The sequence below is a fragment of the Vombatus ursinus genome, unplaced genomic scaffold, assembly GCF_900497805.2.
Source record: "Vombatus ursinus unplaced genomic scaffold, bare-nosed wombat genome assembly UNPS02007397.1, whole genome shotgun sequence".
In the NCBI taxonomy this organism is placed as follows: Eukaryota; Metazoa; Chordata; class Mammalia; order Diprotodontia; family Vombatidae; genus Vombatus; species Vombatus ursinus.
In genome coordinates, this window is record NW_020947175.1 from 14,890 (window position 1) to 23,702 (window position 8,813).

The 8,813-nt window shown below is 42.4% G+C and overlaps 1 pseudogene; it reads right to left on the bottom strand.

Moving 5' to 3' along the window:
• Positions 1-1,610: 1,610 nt before the first annotated feature.
• Positions 1,611-3,059, bottom strand: LOC114033778 (annotated as a pseudogene).
• Between the last annotated feature and the right edge of the window lie 5,754 nt (positions 3,060-8,813).

Here is an 8,813-nt window from a genome sequence, read left to right on the forward strand (position 1 = left end):
CCACATTGGAAAATTCATAGTTCACCAGCATAGGCCTTTGCCCCAAGTGAATTTTGAGTGGTCAGAACTGACCCCAGCTAGATGCTGTGCTCTTTCCCTCATGCTTGATGGAGCGTTGTATATCCCAGCTCCAACATATGGTGTCCTGCCTTGGTGACCTGTTTCATTCCCTTTCTTCAGATGACCTTGACCTCCAATGTGAATGAATAACTGTGTCCAAAGTGTGCTGTGGACCTGCTATTCCTGGTGTTGGGCCTGCTCATCATTATTGCTTTACCACTAAAGATCTACTGTGAGCTACCCCAAACATCATCCACCACAGAGATCTGGAACTTGGCTCTTATGAAGTGGGGAGGTGAAGACTTTCTGAATTTTATTCTCTTCCATGGTATTGTGCTCCTTTATGGGACTATTATGTTGCTTACTTTTTCATTGTTGCTCTTTTTTTTTTCTTTTTTATAGAAATCAGGCTTTATAAGTCCACCTTTCAGCTTTAGATACTGGGGAATGGATGTGCAGGGTTATTTACATGTTGTCCTGTCCATCAGATATGCTATAACTTACTGCTATCAACAACAAACAAACAAACAAATATATATACATATACACACACGTATATATGTATATAAATATCTTCTGATCTATACACAATTGTCCAGATACATCCATATCTCTTGACACTGTCAACACCTTCAGGCAGCTAGTTCTGTATGTCACCCCTCTCTCCAAGGTTCTGTTTGGCAACCAGCCCCTTGCTTGGATCTGCTGGTGGCAAGATGGTGGCCTCAGAGCCTGTGTCCCTCCTCCCAGCTCTTCCCTGCTCCCCAGAGTGTGTCCAACTAGCCTCTGGACAGAGAGATTCTTCTGGAGGTGGAGGTGGGGAGTGGGAAGAAGAGAGCCTGGTTGGAAGGCTGCAGCAAGGAAAGGGAGAACTCATGCTGGGTTAGTGTGTCTGTCCTTGATTGTAGATCCAGCCCTATAGATTAGTGTAGTAGATAAGAAAGGAATAGGTCTAAGAATGTCTCCTCCCCTCCCTCCCCTCTTCCCCCGCCAGTTCCACAGACACTCTGGTTTATATGTCCCATAGTGGCCCAGCTAGGATGGGGGACTTGGACTGATTTAATGGTTTTTTTTTTTTTTTTTTTTGGTGAGGCATTCAGGGTTAAGTGACTTGCCCAGGGTCACACACCTAGTAAGTGTCAAGCGTCTGAGGCTGGATTTGAACTCAGGTACTCCTGACTCCAGAGCTGGTGCTCTATCCACTGTGCCACCTAGCTGCCCCTGATTTAATGTTTTAAAAAAATTAAAAAGTTTTTTTTTAAATGTTTGCTAAAGATTCAACTCTGACTTTTTTCCTCCTGTGCACAATCTTGAAGGAGAGAGCTTCAGCTCCAGCTTGTCCTTGGCCAGTGCCTCTGGCTGGATCTTTCTGCTTGGAGATCCAGGGCAGGGGGGCAGAGGCAGAGGAGCCCCAGTAATCTGTCCTTGTCTAGGATAGTGAGGCTGGGGAGGGCCAGAGAGGGATGAGGAGGAGAGAGAAGAGTCCTGGGGCTCAGAAGGTCCAGCAGGCAAGCCCTTGGCCAAGAGATGACCAAACGCTGCCCCACTCCTCACACTTGGGAGTCAACTCCCAGGCTGTGGAACTCATCAGGTGTCTTGTCACTTTGGCTAGCTCCCTCTTGCCAGAAGCCAGAGGCAATTTCATCAGAAGTCCAGCCCCTTGTCTCAGGGACTTTGAAGTAGGTGAAGATGAAGAAGAGGATGAACAGCACAGTGAAGATGATGAAGACATAGGGGCCACACAGTTGCTCTACACACTGGAAGCACGTTCCCAGAAGAAAGTTGGAGGCCAACCACAGCAAAGGCAGCTGGGTAAGGGCCCTGGCTGAAGAGCTCGGTGATGATGACCCACGGCATGGGACCAGGGCTTATCTCAAAACCACAAAGCCAAAGATAGCTATGATGCTTATGCAGGACATCCAGGGGAGCTTGTCCAGCAGGGCCAGTGCGATTGCCATGAGCACAGCGAAGCCTGCCATGCCTGCTAGGCCAATGAGGTGAAAAGTCTGGCATCCAGCCCACAAACAGTGACACAACAGTGAATGCAGTATTGACCACCCCTGAACCAATGGTGGCATAGACTGGCTGTTCCACTCAAGACTTCTCAAAGATGCTGGTGGAATAATAGAAGACAGCACTGAAAGTGGATAGCTGCTGGGATAGCTGGAGCACCACTGCCATGAGGACAGGCTGCCAGTACATGGATGAACACAACAACTCCAAGATGGTCATCTTCTTCTCACACATCATCTGCTGGCTTTCCTCCTTCATCTCCTGAAGGTCACTACTCACATCAGTGGTTCCCTGAAGTTTCTTCAGGATGCTCTTGGCTTTGTTCTCTTCATTGTGGTTGAAGAGCAGGAAGTGGGGGCTGTCAGGACAGAAGGGCGGCAGGGCACGCTGGATCAAGGATGGGATGAAGATGAAACCCAAGAGAAGGGGCCACAGTTCTTCATTACCCATGATGGAGTCCAGATCAAACGTCTGTGTGATGAGGATGCCAATGCCAATGCCTAGTTGGTGAAGGGTGCCCAAGTCTCCACATAAAGCTGTGGGTGACACTCCCCCACATACCTGGGCACAAAGCCTGTGGTGAGGCCAGAGTACAAGCCAATAATGAAGCACCCCAAGATCAGCATCTCAAATGACATGGCCATTTTGGAGAAGCCCATGAGCACAGCAGCAATAAAGGCCAGACTGCTCATCATTAGCATGGAGTTCCAACGGCCAAGACGACTGACAAAGAGACCCACAAAGAAAGGGCCGTTCCTACCACCAACGGAGAAGATGGACATGAAGAGGGACCACAAAGTGGTCAGGGTGGTGGATGATATGGGTTCATTATATCGATTCACCCAGATACTATTGTAAAATTCTTCTCTCACCTTCTCTGGGGCACTGATGACTCCAGCGTTGTAGCCAAATTGTAGAGAGCCCAGTACGGCACCACCCATGGCCAGCATGAGGGAGTCTGTAACCTGCTTGCCGCTGTACTCCATGTTTCTCCAGCCGCTGCCTATGCTGCCACCACTGTTTGCGCTCCAGCTTCAACTCGGATATCCAGGGATCTAGGGCCGGAAGCTGGGGCATGCAGCGTTCCCCTGTGCTCTGCTCTTCTCCCTACTCTCTTTTATACTATTTTCCTCTCCTCTTTTTTCTTCCCTTTCTTCTCTGCCTTTTTCTTTTCTCCTCTCCTTTCCCTCAACTATCTTTTCTCCTTTCCTTCCCTTCTCCCTTCTCTCTGGTACTGAGCCCCAGGGGCCTTGCTGCTTGGTCCACTCCACCGAAGCCATACCTATCTTGCTCTTGCCAGGAATGCCGAGCCTGTGGTTTGTAGAGGCAATATGTGGCCAGGACCCACTTTCTTTGATTGGCTGTGGGAGCCAATGGGGGGCTCTTTTTTGATTTTTGTTTTACTTCCACTAAGCTTCCTTTTCAGTCCTGTCTAGACCAGGCCTCTCACATTTCTAAGGTTAGAGTTGTTCATAGTGATCCTAAGGCCATTTAAGTGGCGGCTGGTGCCCCAGAAGACTTTTAGGACTTTGCCATCAATAAGTGGAATGTGGTATGAGCAACATTTACTTAATGTAGGCTTTGTGTAGGCTTCTCAGTCAACTAAGGCATAAAAATCTCAGCCCAGGAAGAACTGAGGCATCTTAGACTTGATGACCTACTTGTTGCTTTCTAGTCAATGCACCTTCCAGCAGGATATACCTCCATATGGGGATGAGGGAATCTTGTATTCATACGAATTCATGAAGGGAGACCTTATCTATGGCCATCTGAACCAATACTGCATCCTTCTGACTTCTCTTTTCACACTCTTCTTGAGTAAACTTTCTTTTTATTAAATGTTACATGGTCCTCTAATTGTCTCATTTGTTCCCATCCTGAGACTGTGCCATTGGCTTGGACTGAGTCAGACTAAGCTCAGAAATGTTAATCTTGCTGTTTCTTCATACCCCCACCCCCCCAGCCCCCCACTGCTGTCATCTTTGTGGCTACAAACTACCCAAAGGGAGAAAGGAGATATAATATCACTTTGGTGGAGAGCGAGATGAAAGGGAAGTAACTTACAGTGTTTCCTCTTCTCTCCTCCCTTGCAGATGTGTACTATTTGGTCAAGTTTAGAACTGTTATCTCTAAAAGTGGTATTGTCTTAAGTTTTTTCAGTATTTGTGTGATACTATGTTAACAGATAGAGAGCTATTAGAATCTATGCCAATTCTACTTACTTAATTGAGGGTGGTGAGATTGCCGTAAGGAGAGAGAACAACCTCAGAAGGGAAGTTGTTATAAATTATGTTGCATTTTTTCAGTGCAGACTGGTTAAGGGTTTTAGTCAGTATTTAACTGAAATTAGATTGCATTAGACAGAGAAAGCAAACAGTTTTTTTGGGGGGCTCATTCTTCTGAGATATGGGCCAATAAAAGAAAGATAAGCCCTTGAGGGATTTAAGCAAGATACTAGTTATTTGCCTTGGGAATGACAGGAAAAATTCCACCTCTTACCCTGTGAAGGGAGAAAGGGAGGAATGAATTGCTGAGGAAGAAAGCCCTATACCAAGATAAGGTAGAAATGGGTGTGTGATTTAGATATAAAGGGTGATACCATAAGCAAATTAGGAGAGCAAGGAATAGCTTACCTGTCAGATCTGTAGAGAAGGGAAGAATTTATGACCAACCAAGAGAGAGAGAATATTATGAAATGCAAAATGGATAATTTTGATTACATTAAATCAAAAAGTTTTTCATAAACAAAACCAATGCAATCAAGATTAGAAGGAAAGCAGAAAGGTGGGAAATAGTTTTTATAGCCAATGTTTCTGATAAAGGCTTCATTTCTCAAATATATAGGGAACCGAGTTAAATTTATAAGAAAACAAGTAATTTCCCAATTGATAAATGGTCAAAGCATATGAATACACAGTTTTCAGATGAAGAAATTAAAGCTATCTATAGTCATATGAAAAATGCTCTAAATCACTATCAATTAGAGAAATGCAAACTAAAACAATTCTGAGGTACCACTTCACACCTATCAGGTAAATGTTGGAGAAGATAAGGGAAAGTTGGAACAATAATGTATTGTTGGTGGAGTTGTGAATAGATCCAATCATTCTGGAGAGCAATTTGGAACAATGCCCAAAGGGCAATCAAACTATGCATACCCTTTGATCCAGCAATGCCACTACTAGAGTTGAATCTCAAAGACATCATAAAAAAGAGAAAAGGACCTACATGAAAAAAACTATTTATAGCAACTCTTTTTGTGGTGGCAAAGACTTGGAAATTGAGGGGATGCCCATCAATTGGGGAATGGCTGAACACATTGTGGTGTATGAATGTAATGAATACTATTGTTCTATAAGAAATGATGAGCAGGCAGATTTCAGAAAAACCTGAAAAGACTCACAGAAACTGATGCTGAGCGAAGTGAGTGAGCAGAAATAGTAGCAACACTGTGCAATGATCAACTTTGATAGATAGCTCTTCTCAGCAATACAATGATTCAAGGCAATTTCAAGGGACTTATGATGGGAAATGCTATCCGCATCCAGAGAAAGAACAATGGAGTCTGAATGCAGATTGAAGCATACTGTTTTTTTCCTTTTTTGTTTTTTCTTTCTCATGGTTTCCCCCTTTTGTTCTGATTGTTCTGATTCTTCTTTCACAACACAATTAATGCAGAAATATGTTTAGCATGAGTGTACGTGTATAACCCACATCAAATCGCTTGTTGTCTTGGGGAGGGAGGAGAAAAGGGAGGGAGGCAGGGAGAAAAAGTTGGAACTCAAAATCTTGCAAAAAATGAACATTGAGATACTATTAAGTGCAACCCCATCCAAAACCCCCCAAAATGTTATCAATTGATTAAAAAAAGAAAAGGGGAATGAATTCTTTTCCTGCCTAGGCTAAGGAGTAATTGTAGTTCATCTTGCCTTACTTGACAATGCTACCTGGCAGATTATATCTATAAAATGAAGTTAGACCAGATAGCAACTGAAATCTCTTCTACCTGTAAGACCACAATTCTGATTTTTCTGTAAGAGGCCACACTTTCTGTTCCTGCTTCTGGGTTAGTGTTCACAGCTCACAGACAATCCTGCTGGAATAAGAAAGAGGGACAACTGGAAGGAGAAAGAAAGGTCTTAAAAAGGTAAGTCCTAGTGCTAACCCTGTCTTCAACCCAGTTTAAGCCTCTAGTCTAGTGAGTTGTGAAGGTTGGCAGGACTGGCTTAAGTTATCAACCCATGATACAGAATAGTCAGGCTGTTGTCAGTCAGGAAGACTGTTTCCAACAGCTCCTTCAATGACTGTTGCTTTTTGTAGCTTGGAAAGTCTCTGGGTAGTTCACAGATTCTCTTTGTGCTGTGTTTGGAGGAATTTTGTACAACATTTGTACAATTTTTTTTTTTTTTACTAAGATCTCTCTGTCTCTCTTTCTACTCTCCAAAGCCTTTTCTTGCACTTCGGGAAATACTGAACTCTCTCATTTTAAGGTCTTACATAGTTCTTTCTTCAGACAACCTTATAAGATAGGGAAAAATAACAACTGATATTTCTATAGTACTTTAAAGTTTGCAAAGTGACTTTTATACATTTGTTCACCTGTGCCCCACAATAACGCTACAATGTTTGACATTATCCCCATTTGAAAGATGAGGAAGGCTGGGCATGGTGGTGTCCGTGCTGGACAGCTGTAATGCTGGTGGATTGCTTGAGTTTGGGAGTTCTGAGCTGCAGTAAGGCACAAAATCTAGCATTGATATGGTAGGCATTCTGAAGTGAAACACCACCAGGATGCCTAAGGAGGGATGAACCAGTTTAGGTTAAAAAAAAAAGTAGGTTAAAACTTTCATACTGATGAATATTGTGATTATGTCCATGAGTGGCCACTATACTGCTTGCCCAGGCTTGCCCAGGCCCATATCTATTAACCCTTGCTGCTATTACTATTATACAAAGGACACACAGTTTGAGAGGTGAGGTGAGTTGCCCATAGTCACCTAGCTAGCAAGCATAAGAACTGAGATTCGGATCGGTTTCCTAACTCTAGTTCAGGGTTTTTTCCCCTACACTATCATTTTGTAAAAGTTGCTTCAGATGCAAGGATTTCTATTAGTATCCCACAAATCCTCTCTATTCTTCTTCTTTTTTAAAAGAGGCAATTGAAGTTAAATGACTTGCCCAGGGTCACACAGCTAGTAAGTGTCAAGTGTCTGAGGCTAGATTTGAACTCTGGTCCTTCTGACTCCAGGACTAGTACTATAATCCACAGCACTACTTAGCTGCCCCACCCTTTCTCTCAACCAACCCACCAACCAATCAAAGTAAAAGCATAGTATAGATAAATGGTCGAAGGATATGAACAGGCAGTTCTCAGATGAAGAAATTAAAACCATCTATAGTCATATGAAAAAATGCTCTAAATAACTATTGATGAGAGAAATGCAAATCAAAACAACTCTGAAGTACTACGTCATACCTATCAGATTGGCCAACATGACAAAACAGGCAAATGATAAATGTTGAAGAAGATGTGGGAAAATTGGAACACTAATGCATTGTTGGTGGAGTTGTGGACTGATTCAACCAGTATGGAGAGCAATTTGGAACTATGCCCAAAGGGCTATAAAACTGTGCATACCCTTTGACCCAGCAATAGCACTTTCTAGGGTTGTATCCCAAATAGATCATACAAATAGGAAAAGGACCCACATGTACAAAAATATTTATAGTAGCTCTTTTTGTGGTGGCCAAGAATTGAAAATTGAGAGGATGCCTATCAATTGGGGAATGGCTGAACAAGTTGTGGTATATGAATGTAATGGAATACTATTGTGCTATAAGAAATGATGAACAGGCAGACTTCGGAAAAACCTGGAAAGACTTCTAGGGTCCGATGCTGAGTGAAGTGAGCAGAACCAGGAGAATGTTGTACACAGTAACAGCCACATTGTGTGATGACTAATATTGATAGACTTAACTCTTCTCAGCAATACAAGGATCTAAGACATCTCCAAAAGCCTCATGATGGAAAATGCTATCCACTTCCAAAGAAAGAACTATGAAGTTTGAATGCAGATTGAAGCATACTATTTGCTATATTTTTTCTTCTGTTGTGTTTTGTTTCCTCTTTTTGGTGGTTCTTCCTATTGGTTCTAATTCTTATTTACAACATCACGAACATGAAAATATGTTTAATAGGAATGTATATGTAGAGCCTATATCAGATTGCAAGCCATCTTGGTGAGGGAGGTGGGGAGGGGGAGAAAAAATTGAAACTCAAAGGCACATGGAAGTGATTGTTGATAAATCAAAATAAATTAATAAAAAAAAGCATACTATAGGCTGGATATTGTGCTAGATGTTGGGGATACAAAGATAAACTCAAAATAGTCTTCGCCCTCAAAGAGCTTACATTACAACATTAGAGGCAGCTAGGTAGTACAAAGCTGGATCTGGAGTGAGGAAGTAGTAAATATCCTGTTTCAGACATGTGACCCTGGGAAAGTCATTTCACCTGTCTCAGCCTTAATTTGCTCATCTGTAAAATGGAGATAATTATAGCAGCTCCTTTACAGGTTATTGTGAAGATCAAATGAAATGACACATGTAAATTACTTTGTAAATTTTAAAGCACTACATAAAGATTAATTATATTATCAATGAGTACATATGTAAGCATATGCTAAACATACGCTAAATAAATATAAGATAATTTTGTCCTTCAGTGTAGTATGTGCTTT